Genomic DNA, 20,384 nt, shown 5'->3' with positions numbered 1-20,384 from the left:
TATAGTATATTCTATATCTCAGTATAGTATATTCTATATCTCAGTATAGTATATTCTATATCTCAGTATAGTATATATAGTATATTATATATCTCATAGTATATTCTATATCTCAGTATAGTATATAGTATATTCTATTTCTCAGTATAGTATATTCTGTATCTCAGTATAGTATATTCTATATCTCAGTATAGTATATAATATATTCTATTTCTCAGTATAGTATATTCTGTATCTCAGTATAGTATATAATATATTCTATTTCTCAGTATAGTATATTCTGTATCTCAGTATAGTATATAATATATTCTATTTCTCAGTATAGTATATTCTGTATCTCAGTATAGTATATAATATATTCTATTTCTCAGTATAGTATATTCTGTATCTCAGTATAGTATATAATATATTCTATTTCTCAGTATAGTATATTCTGTATCACAGTATAGTATATAATATATTCTATTTCTCAGTATAGTATATTCTGTATCTCAGTATAGTATATTCTATTTCTCAGTATAGTATATTCTGTATCTCAGTATAGTATATAATATATTCTATTTCTCAGTATAGTATATTCTGTATCTCAGTATAGTATATAATATATTCTATTTCTCAGTATAGTATATTCTGTATCTCAGTATAGTATATAATATATTCTATTTCTCAGTATAGTATATTCTGTATCTCCCCAGTGAGCTGTTTATCAGATGAAGCTACAGTGAGGTGAAGGAGGGAGCCGCTCAGAATGATTGGGGTCCGTCTTCCATCGAGTCATTATCTGGCGGCTCGTCTCCAGCGGGCCTCGTCGCCGGGAGACGCCGTCGTTAAACAATGAATGTCATTAGGGAAGATCTCTGGGAGAGTGATTGACAGGTCATTCAGAGGTGCACGTGGGGCCGGGGCGGGACGATAGCGGACGAGATGGAAAAGAGAGAGAGAGGGCAATATCTCTACTTTGGGGCGTGAGGTTGCGTTGTGTCCCGGAGGTATTTGAATGACAGAATTTGCCACGGACAGCGGACTGCATGCTGTACTCATGCAGATGAGTGTGTGGCGATGTGGCACGTGTACGCTGCCCCTCTGCCTCCAACAAGCTCCGTGTACGCTGCCCCTCTGCCTCCAACAAGCTCTGTGTACGCTGCCCCTCTGCCTCCAACAAGCTCTGTGTACGCTGCCCCTCTGCCTCCAACAAGCTCTGTGTACGCTGCCCCTCTGCCTCCAACAAGCTCTGTGTACGCTGCCCCTCTGCCTCCAACAAGCTCTGTGTACGCTGCCCCTCTGCCTCCAACAAGCTCTGTGTACGCTGCCCCTCTGCCTCCAACAAGCTCCGTGTACGCTGCCCCTCTGCCTCCAACAAGCTCCGTGTACGCTGCCCCTCTGCCTCCAACAAGCTGTGTACGCTGCCCCTCTGCCTCCAACAAGCTCTGTGTACGCTGCCCCTCTGCCTCCAACAAGCTCTGTGTACGCTGCCCCTCTGCCTCCAACAAGCTCTGTGTACGCTGCCCCTCTGCCTCCAACAAGCTCTGTGTACGCTGCCCCTCTGCCTCCAACAAGCTCTGGGTACGCTGCCCCTCTGCCTCCAACAAGCTCTGTGTACGCTGCCCCTCTGCCTCCAACAAGCTCTGTGTACGCTGCCCCTCTGCCTCCAACAAGCTCTGTGTACGCTGCCCCTCTGCCTCCAACAAGCTCTGTGTACGCTGCCCCTCTGCCTCCAACAAGCTCTGTGTACGCTGCCCCTCTGCCTCCAACAAGCTCTGTGTACGCTGCCCCTCTGCCTCCAACAAGCTCTGTGTACGCTGCCCCTCTGCCTCCAACAAGCTCCGTGTACGCTGCCCCTCTGCCTCCAACAAGCTCCGTGTACGCTGCCCCTCTGCCTCCAACAAGCTGTGTACGCTGCCCCTCTGCCTCCAACAAGCTCTGTGTACGCTGCCCCTCTGCCTCCAACAAGCTCTGTGTACGCTGCCCCTCTGCCTCCAACAAGCTCCGTGTACGCTGCCCCTCTGCCTCCAACAAGCTGTATACGCTGCCCCTCTGCCTCCAACAAGCTCTGTGTACGCTGCCCCTCTGCCTCCAACAAGCTCTGTGTACGCTGCCCCTCTGCCTCCAACAAGCTCCGTGTACGCTGCCCCTCTGCCTCCAACAAGCTCTGTGTACGCTGCCCCTCTGCCTCCAACAAGCTCTGTGTACGCTGCCCCTCTGCCTCCAACAAGCTCTGTACCAACCGAGGGCTCTGCTGCCCCTGAACGACACTCTTCTGCCCCTGCAGCAGTGTGTTACAGTGTGTCGTTCAGGCAATTTCCCTAACCCTACGCCTACGTTGTAAAGCGCTTCGAGTCTGAGCTATATAAATGTAATGAATTAGTTATTAATTACTGCGTTTGACCCTTAACGACATCACACTGGCTTGACCTGTGCCTTTTCAAACCACCCCACATTTATGTGACAGTTATTACAGTTACTACACCCTTCACAACAATCCATTCTCAATGACTCCCCTGCCACTACCTCTGACAGCCAGTTGTCAATGATTCCAGCTACTGACTGCTAAATGTATTGTGTTCAACAGAGCCTCTGTCCAACACTAGGCTTTATATTGTATTTCTCCGGCAGTGGAATCACAATGCCTCAAGCCTGGAAGAGCACTGAAGCCCAGGGAAGATATTGTCTGTGTGTAAACAAGCAGAATATGTTTTTTCACCTCTAACTTGGGCCCACAAACTCTGGCAGATCAAAGTTAGATTCAAAGCCCGGCTGTCTGTTTACGCTACAAAATACCACACACTCTCTCCTTGGCTGCAGTTCTCTTTGGAAGCCAGGGCTGTGAAAAGCCACATTTTCTTGCTACTGTAAATAAGCTCGCTTCCGCTGTGTGTCTGTCTGTCAGTGCGCCTTTTCCCATCTCCAGTGGGCTGGCCACCTCTCTTCACGGCCAAACAGCCTCTTGGAGCGCGGACAACACCCACATGGAATACAAAGCAGGAAGAAGCCTTATCCCTCTGTAGACCTATGGAGGCTGTTGGCGGTTGGCTTGGAGAGCGCACATGGATACACACATCAGGGGAGGAAATCAACAGGCCCTTGGGGTAAGAAGAAAATGCCCTTGAAAGTTGAAAGATCCAGAAAGATGTATTAAATAAATGTGGAGAGAAAGCAAAACCTTATTCAGAAATAAATATTCTGTCCTAATTGTACAAAATATGTTCCCTTCCATGGCAAAAATCCCCATGGACTCAGTTTACTAGATTATTGTTAAAATCCTTGGGGCAAAAAAAGGTACTCGGTCAGTGTGTGGACGTATTATAAGCCATCTGACCGCAGAATCTTATCTACAAAACATATTTGATCTAATGATTCACTAAAGCGGTTATGCCCGACTTGGCGACTCTTAAAAGTAATTGAAGCATTTATTCACATCTCCAAGTGGATTTTCGTAGATATTCATTGAAACGAGAGCATCAAGACTTGAATTTGTGATGTCATCAAGTGACTCTTTTTGGAGTTGGTCTATTGACAATGAATTGGTGACTGACTTTGTGAGCTATTACATCCAAATGAGTTGTATTTAAATGTAGGGCTTACAGCTCTGAATCAGAACATGTACCCATAATCCCAGTGGAATCACCATGGTTACGGAGTTGCATCATTCACTGTCGTCGGACCAGCATCAGAATGTATCTCTTGATGACATCATCACTAGTAGAGTCTGTTGGACCAGCATCAGAATGTATCTCTTGATGACATCATCACTAGTAGAGTCTGTTGGACCAGCATTAGAATGCATCTCTTGATGACATCATCACTAGTAGAGTCTGTTGGACCAGCATTAGAATGTATCTCTTGATGACATCATCACTAGTAGAGTCTGTTGGACTTGCATTAGAATGTCTCTCTTGATGACATCATCACTAGTAGAGTCTGTTGGACTTACATACCACCTGTACAATAGGTAGTATACATACCCCCCTGTACAGTGTATATGTAAATCCTCATACGGTGCTTGACTTTGTCTGTACTCTGGTAGAAGAAACAATCCCCTCTACCACAATTAGAGTTTACCAAAATCAAAAGCCCATGGTAGATAAATCCGTCCGTGAGGCTCTGAAAGTGCGCACCTCAGCCTACAACGCCGGGCTTGTGACAGGCAACATGAATGACCACAAGGTGGCGAGATACAACATCAGGAGAGCAGTAATAGAGGCAAAACAGCTTTATAGGGATAAAGTTGAACTTCAGTTTGAACAGGCTGACTCTAGAGGTATGTGGCAGGGCCTCAGAACCAGGGTTTCCGTTGTCCGGTAATTACCGGTTTTTGACCGGCAAAATCTGTTGAAGTCCGACATATTTAATCTCTCCGGTCATAATGTCCGGTGAAAATAATTCCCTCTAAGCACAATTTGATTATTTTAATTGTATTAAAATAGGCTAAAATTAAATAGCCTATGCGATGAACGAAACAATCATTACATTTGTTTCATCGTTGCTTCACCAAGCAGGTCTAATAATGACAACGATGTGTCAGCGGGAGCTTGGTGCTGGATTTGCGAGAGCATGCAGCTGCAGAGCCGCAGAGCCCAAGAGCTGTGCCCGCACAGTGCAATACTCCAATTCAGCCATTGGCAATTCAGCTGTTGGGTGGGGGGCGCTGCTGAGCGGTCCCCAGACCGGACCTGAAAACACTGCTGGCTCTGCGGCTCTGCAGCTGCATGCTCTCGCAAATCCAGCACGAAGCTCCCGCTGACACATCGTTGTCATTATTAGACCTGCTTGGTGAAGCAACGATGAAACAAATGTAATGATTGTTTCGTTCATCGCATAGGCTATTTAATTTTAGCCTATTTTAATACAATTCAAATAATCAAATTGTGCTTAGAGGGAATTATTTTCACCGGACATTATGACCAGCACCAAGTCGTTGGGAGGTGGAGATAGTCATCACGCAAACCCACGATAATGTTGCCGTCTCTCTCTGCCAAATTTCTCAGTTCTTCACTTGATATAATTAATACAAATGTCCAATATAACGGAATTCGTTAGCTCATAAAAATGTGATTATAACAGACTGCTGTTTATTAATGTCGGGCAGACTGCCCACCGACACCTCAAGTCGGCAGCAGCACGAAGTCTCGAGGGACTTATTTTATTTGGAATATATTAATGACTGTATATACGCAAAAGTAGCCTAGTTTTAAGTTAAAATATTATAAATGCCTTGAGGATGTCATTCTTTATATAGGCCTATCAATTGTTTTTAAGCTCAATAAACTCTGACCGGAATTGATCCCATTGAAATCTACCGGACACTCAGACCGGCAAAAAAAAATTCTAACGGAAACCCTGCTCAGAACAATGACAGATTACAAAGGCACCTCCCTCAAACTGAACAGTGACATCTCCTTAGCAAATGATCTCAATACCTTCTATGCGAGGTTTGAGGCTGGGAATAACAACACCAGCCTACAAACCACTGCAATGGAGGGGGGGGGGCGCTGCTGATGGAGATTCAGTGTTCAGGATAACAGAACATGAGGTGAGAAGGACCTTTAAGAAAGTGAATATCAGAAAGGCAGCAGGACCGGACGGCATCCCCGGCCGAGTCCTAAAAGTCTGTGCCGACTAGGGCTGACCTTCGAATTTTTTTTGGCAATCGAAGCTTCGGGGCCGAGCTTCGATTTTAATTTGAAGCTTTGAATAAAAAAATTTTTAATTAAATTTTTTTTTCCTTTTTTTTTTTTTTTTTATATCTTATGTTGTGGGACTTGTACAGCACTTTGGTAAACTTTGTTGTTTGTGCTCTATAAATAAAGTGGATTGGATTAATGAATTAAGTAGCCCCTTTCGTGACTGTGACGCAGCCAACACGGCTGTGTGATTTAATTCAAGGTGGATCGCTGTTGTCGTTTGAACAACTTCAGATTTCATGGGAACTACCAATTCCCCAAATCAAGAATGTTTAAGATGAATGAAGTAAGATTTTGATTATTTGAAATATGGCCTGTGTAGACTAAACTATGGACAGAATTATGTCAGTCTACAAGGTCCGGATTCTACATGGTCTGGCAATGTAGACCTTGTAGACTCCACTACAGACCAATTATCAGTGAATGTTCATGCGTTTTTAAGAAGGGCTACTTCCACAAAAAAACAAAGAACCAAAACATCTCAGTAGCACCTTATCTAAATGTTCTATTTCATATATGGAGATTCATATTTATTTATGTATTGCATGCATTTCTACATTTTATTTCCTATTTTGTTTATTCATCCCAGTATCTTTCTTTCTTATGTGTGGAATTCTACAAGGCATTTACATTCACATTTACATTTAGTCATTTAGCTGACGCTTTTATCCAAAGCGACTTACAAGTTCTGTACGACAGGTCATCAGGAAGGATACAACTCTATCAGCTGAGTAACAATATTCATCAAAGTGTTGCGTGTTACAGTGTAGGTTAGTTTATTAGGACAAGTGCATGACAGTAAGGTTAGTTAGGGTTAGATTTTTTTTATTTAATTTTTTTTATTTTATTTCAGATAATGGTTGAAGAAGTGCGTCTTTAGTCGGCGGCGAAAGATTGGACGGGATTCGGCTGTCCTAACTGGGGTGGGTAGTTCATTCCACCATTGTGGGGCAAGGCCTGAGAATAGGCGTGTAGGTGGTGTATATGTGTTTGAGGATGATATCCTTCAAACAGGCAATAGTGATGATATAATTTGGGCAGTGCTGAGCTGGGTTACTTTCCTCCAGTGTATTTGTCCCCCGGCCCCACCCAATGGCCCCATGCACACACACACACACACACACACACACACACACACACACCGAAGTAAAAAAAAAAAAATGAAAAAAAATGTTTTTGCGTGTCAGCAAAACAAAAGAGATGATTGAGGACTTTAGGAGGTCGGGGGTCAGGGACTACAGCCCCCTCAGCATCGACGGGGCACCGGTTGAGAGAGTGAACAGTTTCAAGTACCTCGGAGTCCACATATCCGAGGACTTGACATGGACCACACACATTGACAGTGTTGTGAAGAAGGCACGGCAACGCCTCTACTTCCTCAGGCGCCTAAGAAAGTTCCAAGTCAGTCAGAAGATCCTTAAGAACTTCTACTCATGCACAATAGAGAGCATCCTGACTGGCAATATCACCTCCTGGTTTGGGAATAGCACCGCACAAGACTGTAGCAGACTACAGAGAGTGGCCCGTTCAGCCAAACGCACAATTGGAGGGGGGCTTCCCACTCTCCAGAACATTTACAACAAGCAGTGCATGGGTAAGGCTAAGAGAATTATCAAAGACTCCAGCCACCCAAACAACTGCCTCTTTGAACTGCTGCGGTCAGGCAAGCGATACCGGAGTCTCATGGCAAGCACAGAAAGACTCAGAAGAAGCTTCTATCCCCAGGCCATCAGGATGCTCAACGAACAATAACACTATGTAACAACCATCAAATGCACTCACAGCACACACATCCACACGCACACACTCACTTTAAACAAACAACTCACTGCAGCACCCACTTTACACACTTTAGAACACCTAAACACACTTTATATTTATTGGTATAAAGAATTTGCACTACAACCCATACCTCATTACACCTTACTGTAAATTGTACCTAAATTGTACCTCATCCCATTTCTGCTTTGCACTATATAGTATATTGTATATTAGTATATTGTATAGTATATTGTATGGTAACTCAGTTACTTCTACTCTGCATTGAACATTGTACATATGTACATGATACTGAACACTTGTGTCTACGTACGTGACTTCTATTTTTTACTTGCTATACTTATTTTATTTTATACTTATCTATTTTTGTCTAGCACAGTCTCTGGAGCGTAACAGAAAGAAGCATTTTGTATAAAAGTATTCTGTACTTCTGTATGACAACTAATAAAGAAACTTGAAACTATACATACACTACCTAGAAACTAAAATGCATCCATACTTGCCCACATGCAGAGTGCATATTAATAATTACCACAGCCTTGCCTATTACACAGTAACATTGAGTCACTTATAGTAAACGTTCAATGAATCCCCTTGAAATTACTTGGTAGGAAATTGTGTGGTGAGGTGTTAGCCACATACACATACACCCACTGCCACATGTGCATGTGTGCATGTGTGTGTGTGTCAGTGTGATAATGTATGTGTGTGTGTGTGTGTGTGTGTGTGTGTGTGTGTGTGTGTGTGTGTGTGTGTGTGTGTGTGTGTGTGTGTGTGTGTGTGTGTGAGACGCGCGCGTGTGTGTGTGTGTGTGTGTGTGTGTGTGTGTGTGTGTGTGTGTGTGTGTGTGTGTGTGTGTGTGTGTGTGTGTGTGTGTGTGTGTGTGTGTGTGTGTGTGTGAGTGAGAGAATGTATGTGTGTGTGAGAATGTATAAGACTCAACGTTTACTGGGCGGCTACGTGGCGCAGTGGGAAAGGCGCTCGCAACAAATGCTGGAGACTAGGCTCGAACAGGATGCCTCCTGTTCGAGCCCCGCTCTCCACATTGCTTTCAGTTTAGCTGGTCGTCCACAGTAATACACATTGGCCGTATTACGGGGAGGGAAACTGAAGGGTGGGGATCGGGCGTTGTGGACAGCGACTCCTACAGGTCGGTTGGTGCGCATGCGCAGTAGAATCAAGAAGCGACGGGGGCGAGGCCCCTCCAAAGCCCAGACCCCCCGACGCTGAAAGATCGAGCTGCGCAGGTGAAAAGATGCGACGGCTGTTACCTCGAGTATTGGAGGGGACTCGTGCTATGTATGACTTAGTCCACATTGCAGCCGGCTTGTGGGAGGCAAGAAACAACGTTCGAAGACAGGGGAGGGTTGAATTGGACGATATGAAAATTGGGATGGGAGAAAAATAGAAAATGGGAGAAAAAGTGGATCAAAAAAAAAAAGACTCAACGTTTACTCTCTTACTCTCAACAATTACAATTTAGTCATTTAGCTGAACGCTTTTATCCAAAGCGACTTACAGATTGTGAACAAGTCACCAGGAAGGGTACATGTGTGTGTGTGTGTGCGTGTGTATGTGTGTGTGTGTGTGTGTGTGTGTGTGTGTATGTGTGTGTATGTGTGTGCACGTGTGAGCGCGTGTGTGTGTATGCGTGTATGTGTGTGTACGTATATCCTGAGCGTATCCGCTTGTGTTATGATCTTTGGAACCCCAGCTCTATTAGTTAGCCACCAATGCATGGTCTGTACAAGCTGTCTCTGACATCTACTTTCGGGGTGGCATAGTGGTCAGCACTGCTGCCTCACAGCAAGAAGGTCCTGGGTTCAGTGGTTAGCACTGCTGCCTCATAGCAAGAAGGTCCTGGGTTCAGTGGTTAGCACTGCTGCCTCACAGCAAGAAGGTCCTGGGTTCAGTGGTTAGCACTGCTGCCTCACAGCAAGAAGGTCCTGGGTTCAGTGGTTAGCACTGCTGCCTCACAGAAAGAAGGTCCTGGGTTCAGTGGTTAGCACTGCTGCCTCACAGCAAGAAGGTCCTGGGTTCAGTGGTTAGCACTGCTGTCTCACAGCAAGAAGGTCCTGGGTTCAAACCCCAGCAGGGCTTTCTGTGTGGAGTTTGCATGTTCTCCCTGTGTTCGTGTGGGTTTCCTCTGGGTACTAAAGACATGCATGGTAGGCAGGGACTACAGATGAAAATTTGCTCATAATTATGGCACATTCACATTGATGTGGAAACTGAATATGTTGATTAATGTGCACTGTCCCTGGGTAAAAAATAACTATACTTTGTGTGCCCTGTGGAGTAGGTTTCAGACAGGAGCTGGACCCACTATAGGGTATAGTTGGTGTCCATGTTTGGCACTGATGTGAGTAATGCCAGCCACTCTCCAGTCACCCACTCACCTCTGGAATTCCCTGCCGGGAATTGAACCAGAAACCTTCCCGTTAACAGTCAGCCTCTCCACCTGTAGGCCACCGCTCACCAACATTACGTCGAGCAGAGGCAGATTAGGTTTGGGTTAATTTCCCTTAACCCAAGGTGTGAACATAACACCCTAAGAGTAATGTCATTAGGTAGAACTCATTCTAGGAAACTTTCTTTCTCCATGGCGGTAGTGGTTGTGGTGGTGTGTGTGGGTGGATAGGGGGTGGGGGGAGGAGGTATAGAAAAAGGTATATAGTTGGTTCATCAACATAATTCATCATTTCAACTGTGTCTGAGGGAAGAACGACTCCATGCTCACTGTCATCATGGACTCTCATCTCAATGGTAAATATCTTTATTATACCTGAAGAATGTTAAAGATACCCGGTAATAATCATTACTTTTATCATTTTATTTGATCAAAACAGGTCAGTACGTTTGAATGGCTTGCTGATGGTTCCTCCTTATAATACCATGCATTCACTTAATGAAACGTTTTGGTATTTAATTTCATATTCTTATTGCTAGTTAAGATATTAGTGCTAGAGGGGCATGTGTGTGTGTGTGTGTGTGTGTGTGTGTGTGTGTGTGTGTGTGTGTGTGTGTGTGTGTGTGTGTGTGTGTGTGTGTGTGTGTGTGTGTGTGTGTGTGTGTGTGTGTGTGTGTGTGTGTGTATGCATGTGTGTGTGTGTGACTGGGTGTTGTTGCCCCCCCCCCCTGTACTGGTAAGTAGCTGCTTTTTGGAACCAGCAGGCAGCAGCACTGCTTACCTGATGTACTGCCCAGTTTGTAAAAGTTAAAAGTTAAATGAAGGAAATCATTTAAAATGTGGTACAAGAAAGTGGTAGAAAAACAAAAGAGCAAACATGTTCCGCAGATTCAAGGAAGTTGTATAGAATAGTTGATACGTCAAACTAACCACCACAACCCTTCCTCCTACAGCCCTCTTCCTCATTCTCCTGGCGGGCAAGATGCTTGGTGCTCCGATATCTGATAAATGTGAGACCCTAAAACGGACCAAAGACCTCACTGTGACAGCAGAACACAAAGCAACACAGTTACTGAATGCATATGTAAGTACCAGCTCACACACACACCATATGTAAGTACCAGCTCACACACACACACACCATATGCAAGTACCAGCTCACACACACACACACCATATGCAAGTACCAGCTCACACACACACCATATGTAAGTATCAGCTCACACACACACACCATATGTAAGTATCAGCTCACACACACACACACACACACACACACACACCATATGTAAGTACCAGCTCTCTCACACACACACACACACACACACACACACACACACACACCATAAGTACCGGCTCACACACACACCATATGTAAGTACCAGCTCACACACACACACACCATATGTAAGTACCAGCTCTCACACACACACACACCATATGCAAGTACCAGCTCACACACACACCATATGTAAGTATCAGCTCACACACACACACCATATGTAAGTATCAGCTCACACACACACACACACACACACACACACCATATGTAAGTACCAGCTCTCACACACACACACACACACACACACACACACACACACACACACCATAAGTACCGGCTCACACACACACCATATGTAAGTACCAGCTCACACACACACACACCATATGTAAGTACCAGCTCTCACACACACACACACCATATGTAAGTACCAGCTCACACACACACACCATATGTAAGTACCAGCTCATACACACACACACACACACACACTCACACACACACACACACACACATGCGATCATACCACTTTATGTCAAAGAAATCTGAACTATCCCTTTAACATGATCAGTCTGAATCAGAATCACGCTAATCTCCAAGTCCACTAAATGTACAGGGATTTTGTCAGGGAGTGGTTTTGGTGCAGAGACATAATAACAACATTTACTGACACACATGGTGGAGGTCAACAGGACTGTGAAGAAGACACAGTCTGGCTACATGCAAATAAAAACACATAGGATTGATTGCAAACTTTTCTTCTTTTTTTTTAATAGATTTCTTACAGTCAAATGAACGTCTCACGTCAAATGAAATTGGATTCTGCGCTGAACGCCACGATCACGGGCTCCAGCGCTCCAGAGCGCCTCCAGAGCATCTACACCACGGAGAGGCTGTTCCAGTGGCACCTCTCCCAGGTCGCCAAGTACCTGGTGGCCCAGTTGGGAAAGCGTGGCTACAAGAATCGCTTTATGCATAAGTTGACCGCAACTAACGCCACAATCGAGCACCACCTCCGTCATCTCAATGCTACAGTGGTGCTCCTTTACCCAGAACACACTCTCACGGAGGCCCCGCCAGTGTTGTTGAACCACCACCATAACAAGAAATACTATGGACTGTCCGTCACACACAACCTCACGGTTATGCTTCAACAGGTGCGGATAGAGTTGACGGAGTTGGCGAACTTGGAAATGTGTTGAGGGGCGCAATTCAGGGTGAAAGAGAGAAGCGCGGTGTATGATTTTCTGATGATTTGGAATGAGGACCATGTAGACCCAACCATGTACAGTTACGTCAAATAAGTGCGTAATTTAGCGGTTGAGTCTTCATGGTTCTCACTCCATCAGGTCGGCAACGAAGACCGTGTGTAGACTCAATCACTACATTCTATTCATATATCACATTCCAAATTGCACATGGTTGAGTCTACACAGTCCTCATTGCAAATTAAGATCTTACACGATGTACCTTTAAGATAAAGTATTTTTTCACATATTCATTATTGATATATTATTTTATTTGTTTTATTATTAATGATTTGCTTTGTATTTTTAAATTGTATTTATTTATTTACTTATTTATTTACCTATTTATTTACTTATTTATTTTCATGATGTGCCTAATGTTGCCTAAAATATAATGTAGCACATGGTTATTAAAGTCCCTGTAAAGTAATACATGTGTGTTCTGTTTGTCACACCACAGAAAAGGGTGTTGTTTACCACCCAGACAAATTTGAATGATTAGGAAAACGTTACAACTATAATAAAACAGCTCATCTGGCTGCTCAGACCATTTCTCAGGATTGTGGGGGGTGTGTTCAGATCACGCTTGATTGACAGCTCCCTTTCAGCTCAACTGCCATTTTCTTTTCTATTCAAGCACTAAAACGTTTTGCTATAAACTACTAAATCTATCAAATGGACCCTACTTGGTTAGACATCTTGAGTATGTGGATAATATGGAATTGGAGATTATATGAGACTCTCTAGGTTTCATGGTGTCGCATGATTATTGGAATATTCTTTTGAGTAAAACAAATCGAGATTTGAGAATTCTCTCGGCTGTCCATTTTGTCCTAAGCGATTGTCTATTAACAATTCAATTTCAAATTAAATGTAATGTCTGCAGGGCAGGCAAAGCTTCCAGATGTTGTCTACAAGGTGAAGTATTTCCAACGGTCACTGTTTGGTGGAACAGGATGGCTGCTCTGGCCGGACATCACATCGCCCTCGGAGCTCTACAGTGAAACTCACCACTTAGTGTCAGCAGCCCACTAAACTCTGTTGAACTCAACAGGTCGTCAATACAAACAGAGACACCATCTCCACTGCTGCGAGGGCCTTAGGCAACACACACAATGTGCCACATTTCTGTGTTTCAATAGCAGGCATACTCTTCGAGTTGAAGTATATTTTGGCAAAATCTTTTATCTCATGATCTATCAATTCTATATCAGTAGCCTACTGTATTAGGATATTTTCTCTTGAACAGAACAGTGTTGGTATCTGCTGCCCAGTGTTGAAAGACTATACACATCTATATGTGTTGGAGCCAGAAGGGACTTAATTTGATTTGATTAATTTGACCTGTGAAATATGAAATGAAGGACATAAAACATGAATGTATTATATTATTATTATACTTACCTTAGTTATGGTTTGTGTGGAAAGTATGTGTACATTACTTATATTTATATACCTAGGTATCTTATGTTTACCTCTGGATGGCTCTGGCTCCCTCTTCAGGTAACTAGTGATCAGTGAAACGCTACTTACCTGTCGAGAGCCTATATAATCAATGAGATGCCGCTCACCTGGGAGTCCTAGTTAGACGGGAAGCGAAACAGTTTTTGACCACACACACACACTAGACCAGTGGTTCTCAAACTGTGGTACGCGTACCACTAGTGGTACTTGGTGGTACTGCTGGTGGTACTTGAATTTTTTTTTTTTAAATAATAATAATAATAATATTACATTTTTATTTAAATTTAAAAAATAAAAATTGCAGTCAGGTCACTGCACTTAGAAGCAGGCCAGGCCAGTGTTTCTAGTTGCGGTGGTGCGATAGTTAGATAACCTAAGTGGGGAACAACCAGGAGATCACTGTGAGTAAAGAGTAATGCAGTCTAAACAGTCATAAATCTTTTATTCAACTTCAGCCCTGATCATAACCATTTTTATTTTTAGATTTGTTTGTAATGTCAGATAAAAAATTAAGTACTCCCACTTTTCTGAATGAAGGACAATTGCTTGCTGTGAGAGAGAGAGAGAGAGAGAGAGAGAGAGAGAGAGAGAGAGAGAGAGAGAGAGAGAGAGAGAGAGAGAGAGAGAGAGAGAGAGAGAGAGAGAGGGGGAGGGGGAGAGAGAGAAAATTAAGTACATTTGCTGAAATACAGTTGTTCTTAATTTTCTCACTTGCTATGTGAGAATGTTAGTTATTATGTTCTCAATGCCCCTTGCATTGTATGAGTTGTGTGGAAGAGTTTGATAGTTCTAGTGCTACCCCTTTGTACATTGTGGCTGTGTCTGACAAAAGTTAACAATAAATACATTTGCCTCCTGCGTGAACTGTGCATAGCTGAATAGACTGTATTTTAATATCGGTCATATGGTGGTACTTGGAGAGCCAGCTATGTTCTCAGGTGGTACTTGGTGTTAAAAGTTTGAGAACCACTGCAATAGACCACGCAAACTAAAGATATGGTTTTATTGGATTTGTCTTTTTGAATGAATGAATGAAAACGTTTATTTTTGAAAAAGTAGGTATTCTTTTTTTTCTTAAATTAAAAAACATTAAAAAAACATTAAAATAAAACAGCGACTCCTACAGTTCGGTCGGGGCGCCTGCTAAGCGCGGATTGGACGTGAGGGGGATAGTGTGGTCCTCCCACACGCTACGCCCTCTCAATGAGAATCCGCGCTGCCAGGTGAAAAGAAGCGGTGATTGGCTGGACGTGTGTCGGAGGAAGCACGTGGTAGCCTCCACTCTCCCAGATGATCTGACTGTGGGGGGTAAGTGCGCAGCGACCAGGAAGGGACTGGGAATTGGCATACGACTAACATTGGGATGGGAGAAAATCGGAGGAAAAATGGAGGGGGAAAAAGACCAATAATAAAAAAAATAAAAACATTAAAATAAAGGAATTATAAACAAATAGTCAAGAGCAATGCATTTAGTTAGCAGACATGTCCAAAAAAGGAGTAGAGGGAAGCTAAGCTTATTGATCCCTACCCCCTTACATTTACATTTGTTCTTCCATAAATGTTACTAGATATAACATAATTTAGTATATTACAATATAGAATATACTTTTACTTATAGTACGAAAAAAAAAAATGTATTCACTTGACAGCAGTGAATACAGTACAGCACTACATAACACAATATAACATAACTTTGTTTATCCTCATTACTCATTTCTGTATTTCTCTAATGTGTATTTTTTTTGCTGCTTTTTAAATTGTGCCATATGTTTACTCAGTTTGATGTATTCAGGTAATTATTCCACAACTTCACTCCACACAGATATGCACATGCTTTTCAGCGTAGTGTGTACCATTGGTTGTTTCCCTCTCCCTCTTAAGTTATATTCTCCTTCCCTGTCTCTGAACCATTTTTGGGATTAGTTTGTATCTGGCTTTGTATACAATGAGGGCAGTTTTGAAATCAACTAGGTCCATACATTTCAATGTTTGTAGCTTTATAAATAAGTTATTGGTGTGTTCATAATATCCTACATTGTTGATTATTCTTATTGCTTTTTTTTGCATGGTGCATATTGGCTGTAGAGTGCTTTTGTAGGTATTACCCCACACCTCCGCACAGTAGTTCATATATGGTAGGAAGAGTGTACAGTGGATTTTTGGATTTATGTGGAAACTGTAGAGAATATTTTTGTTAACATTAACACTTTCAATGCCCAAAACGTGATAAGACATTTTATCAGCCCAATGCCTGAATACCCACGACGACAATTATTGTTTTATTTTTTTATTAGCGATCTGAATTCATATTTCATCAACCGAGTCTCCCGTTGGTATGCAGCCCCTGTAGGAGCTCAGATGTGGAAAAAACCGCCCCCTATCGTCTCCCAGATGGTAATGCACCCTTTTGGAATGGACTCAATGAAAATGGATGAGAAAAGAAAAATCCGGAATCCACATTTTACTTCTCAGGCATGTAACCCGAGCCGATCGGATTCATTCTGGAGCCTCAGAACAGCGTGGAATACATATGTACAGTATGTAGTGTTGGATCAATAAAAGCGATCGATTTTTGGAATGGCGATCAGGAATTGGAATGATCTTTGTGGAGAACATCTGATCTGAGGTAAGGAATCTATTTGACAAGTCTTGGGATAATCAGAGTTGTATTCGCTGAGATCTCAGCGTTCGCCCTATGTGTGTGTGTGTGTGGGCGATCGCTTTGAGGAAATCAGAGAATCGATTTTTCAGATCGCCTATATAGTGTGCATACGTACACATATACTATCTCGCGTTTATTTGAAAACGATTCATAAATAGGCAGAAAAATTACAACGTTTTTGTGTATTCTAGAATATTCCAGTAATGGGCGATTATCATGGAATATTTATATTTTCCTTGAAAACGAGGGCTTTTCAAAATGCTATAAAACGAAAATGAACCGATAAAAAAACAATCCGCTTGGACAATGTTGACTGGAAAACGAGTCATTGATAAGCGACGGGCAGATTAGACACATAGCCATAATTTAAAACATAGATTAGGCGTTATTAACGCTAACATTGAAGTGGATGGTGGGCATTCAAGCGGTAAATCAAGATTAAGCTTGGGCTCTGAAAGTGTTAAAGCAAATAAATGCATTGTTTTTTTTGTAATTTTAACGCTGGATCTCTGCTGGTTATTATCTGGATTGTGGAGGATTTGTGCGTCAGGAAACCACCCGCTCTAACTTGGATGGTGGCTATTGTTTTGTTGAAAAGCCACTATAATATGACTGTGTTCACCCTCACAAAAATATCACCCTGACTAAGAACTTTCATACATGTGGTGGTGACCAAAAGGTGACTGGAAGTGTGTCAGTTCAGTGAATGAACACTCTCAACTCACTCAACCCCCAAACCGCTCCATAGGAGCTACTCAGGGGCCCACAGTAGAGGCGTGCCAGCGCTCTCAGGTGGGAATGTTGTGGAGCAGGGCATTGCTGAAAAAGAGCATGTGCTCAGCCAATCTTCCCTGGGTAAATAACATTGGTCCTCATTCTCGAACGGACATACGTAAAAGTTACCAAGGAATTCCTTTGTAACTCAATTTACGTACTTATTCGGCATTCTCATACGGCTTCGTATTGTAAATTCGTTGTAGGATTTATGTAGGATTTACGAACTCGAAAAGGCAGTCGTAAGTCTGACAGAACTGGTGTGCGCCCCGTTTTCAACAGCTTTCTCTGCGACAAGTGAAGTCATTGGGGATTGCCGATACTACAGACATCCGTGGAATTAAATAATTTTAATGATAATAAATATGACAATATTTGTATCATTAACAATTACATTTTGCATTTATAGTCCTGACTCAATGAGGCACCGTGAGCATTACACACACACACTGCAAACAATAAATAAGAACTAAACCGATTGCCGCAGATATAGCTACTGTATAGTGGAATATACTATATTAATATGTGATATACTGTCTTCTCTATATTATTTATTGTTGGTTTATAGTCCTATTGCTAGAACTAAATAAATGCGTGGAGAAACGGCTTAGTGAGGCAGCCTCAGCGCATGAGCACACACACGTACTGTATACGTGCCAAATGAATCCTTCCAGCAAATATAGGCTTCTATTATTCTAATGACTTGTTTTATTAGGTATTATGGGTTAAGCCCTGCAGCTGACTGGAGAAATAGGCCTGAAAAAGGAACGTAACTTTTCACAATGTTGCAAAGGCTCAAGGCTTGATGTAGCAACAAAACAAACTTTTCAAACAATATAAGCGCTCTGCAGACAGCTTTTATACATGCCCAATACAATGGTGGTCAGTAGGTCAACAGTGTCTACTGTGTTTTCCTCAAAAGTGGCCGTGGATGTGAAAAAAGCCAAAGTACCCGGATGTGCTACTGTACATACTTTCTGCTGAACAGCTGGCAGTCACCCTAACAAAGGTTCAAAAGGTTGTACCGAACGAATACAACGGTATGTTAACCACTACAACCGCCCACCAGGTGCTGTTTTTTTCACAATCCAATATAATTATATATATTTTTTTCTTTACAAGTCGATTATTAATTTCAATTTCAATATAGTATAATATTCGCTTATAAAAGAAAGGTTGAGATCCAAGGCAGCTCTAAATTTTTTTAAAAAGCCTTTAATTATTGGCTTACATTATTTAGAAAAATCTTTTTAAAAACACCGACATGTTTCGGCCTACATGGCCTTCTTCAGGGTGTTGTAGCTGTGACAAAAACAATACTGTGACTAAATGTTTTATAGTATAATATTCTTTGGCAGCCCTACAAGTACAATTAGTTACTGCACACTACATCACCCCTGAGTGGAATATGGAAAGCCAAACTTTCCCCCACTGTACCGAAAACCCGTACCGAATCGCGACTTCAAAACCGAGGTACGTACCGAACCGTGGCTTTTGTGTACCGTTACACCCCTAGTGTGAAGGTATGTATGTGGTGTGTGTGTGCGTGTGCGTGTGCGTGTGCGTGTGTGTGTGTGTGTGTGTGTGTGACTGAATACACTAGGTGGATGCATGTGTATACGCGGTCGCAGCTATTGTAGATTCACGCTTGTGTTCTTCCACCTGGGTATACAGCCGTAGGGGTGCAACGATATGAGTGACTCACGATAGCGATAATATCACAAAACATGATATCTGCCATAATCAATATATTGCAAGACATTTCATCTACGATACATCACAATATCTGTGCATCACAAACTGGCCAATGGTACATGCATAATGCCTCAACAAATTGCATGGTGCTTCTTTAGCGCTGGTCCTAGTGCTAGTCTATAAAGCACTCAACGGGTCAGGTCCTGGACACATCTCTGAGTTGCTTCTACACTATGAACCCTCTAGACCTGTTAGGTCATCAGGGACTGGTCTGCTAACTGTTCCCAGGACCAGAACAAAACATGGTGAAGCCGCATGCTGCTACTATGCCACACAGAGCTGGAATAAACTGATCTCAGATCTGCCAATTTTGTTTGTTTGTACAGTGTCTCCCCCCCCCCCCCCCCCCCCCCCCTCAATGTACAGTTTTGCTTGTATATACAGTGTGCCCCCCCCCCCCCCCCCCAACCACCTCCAATGTAGATTACCCAGTATGGTTGTCAATATCCCAGTGTACCCAACCCCCCCCCACCCAACCTCCTCCAATGTACAGTTTCTACGTCAAATGTATATACTCCCTTTTCCTGACTCCTTCTGTATCACAAACAGTACTGTATTTGCAAATCTGGTATGTCATAAATGTATAGATGTAGCAGTACTGACTATCTGTATGTCATGTATGTCATATATGTGCTGATGAATTGAAAATGGGGGACCCTGATGTAAACAAGACGAAAGTCTTTCTCTGGTCTGCATCCCCTTAACAATGTATGTAACAATGTGTATTGAGCTGTACTGTATTGTACCCATTCTGCAATCTGTTAATAAAGTTTTCAATCAATCAATCAATGCCCCAAATCTTTAACCCTTCCACTGCCGCACTACCAAACGGTTAACCCTTTAACAACAGCAGCTTAACCCTTTCACTGCCACACTACAGAAGGTTAACCCTTTACTATCACACTACCGACGGTAACCGGTTTCTGCTTTTAACTCAATCATCAATCAATCAGATTTATTTATAGAGCACATTTAACAGGACACATGTCAACCAAAGTGCTGTAGATACACATATACATCTAGACCAGGGGTGGGCAACTTTGTATATGGTGAGGGCCACAAAATGTCCACAATCAATCTGGGGGGCCGCATTGTTTATCGGCAGTCCCGCCAGTAGTACCCCATCACTCAAATAGCCCATAATAGTCACAGATGTGATAAATAAGGTATATAAACAATTATAATTTGTTGTAACTTTGTTTTTATTCCATTTCAAATGCATTTAGTAATGCAATTTCAACTTTATGAATTTATAAACAGCTGAATTTAAAAGTATTGCTGTAACCCCAAATATATACAAAAATGATCAATTATAATTAAGGCTTCTAAT

The 20,384-nt window shown here is 42.6% G+C and overlaps 1 protein-coding gene across 2 annotated transcripts in view; it reads right to left on the bottom strand.

The window, feature by feature from the left end:
• The window catches only part of nf2a (NF2, moesin-ezrin-radixin like (MERLIN) tumor suppressor a), a 137,464-nt gene that overhangs the window by 78,211 nt on the left and 38,869 nt on the right, over positions 1–20,384 (bottom strand). The gene's annotated exons all lie outside the window — the stretch shown is intronic.

The sequence above is a fragment of the Notolepis coatsorum genome, assembly GCF_963971535.1.
Source record: "Notolepis coatsorum genome assembly, chromosome: 2".
NCBI classification, from domain to species: Eukaryota; Metazoa; Chordata; class Actinopteri; order Aulopiformes; family Paralepididae; genus Notolepis; species Notolepis coatsorum.
The sequence above is the reverse complement of the archived record's forward strand: the minus strand, read 5'-3'. Positions and strand labels throughout refer to the sequence as shown.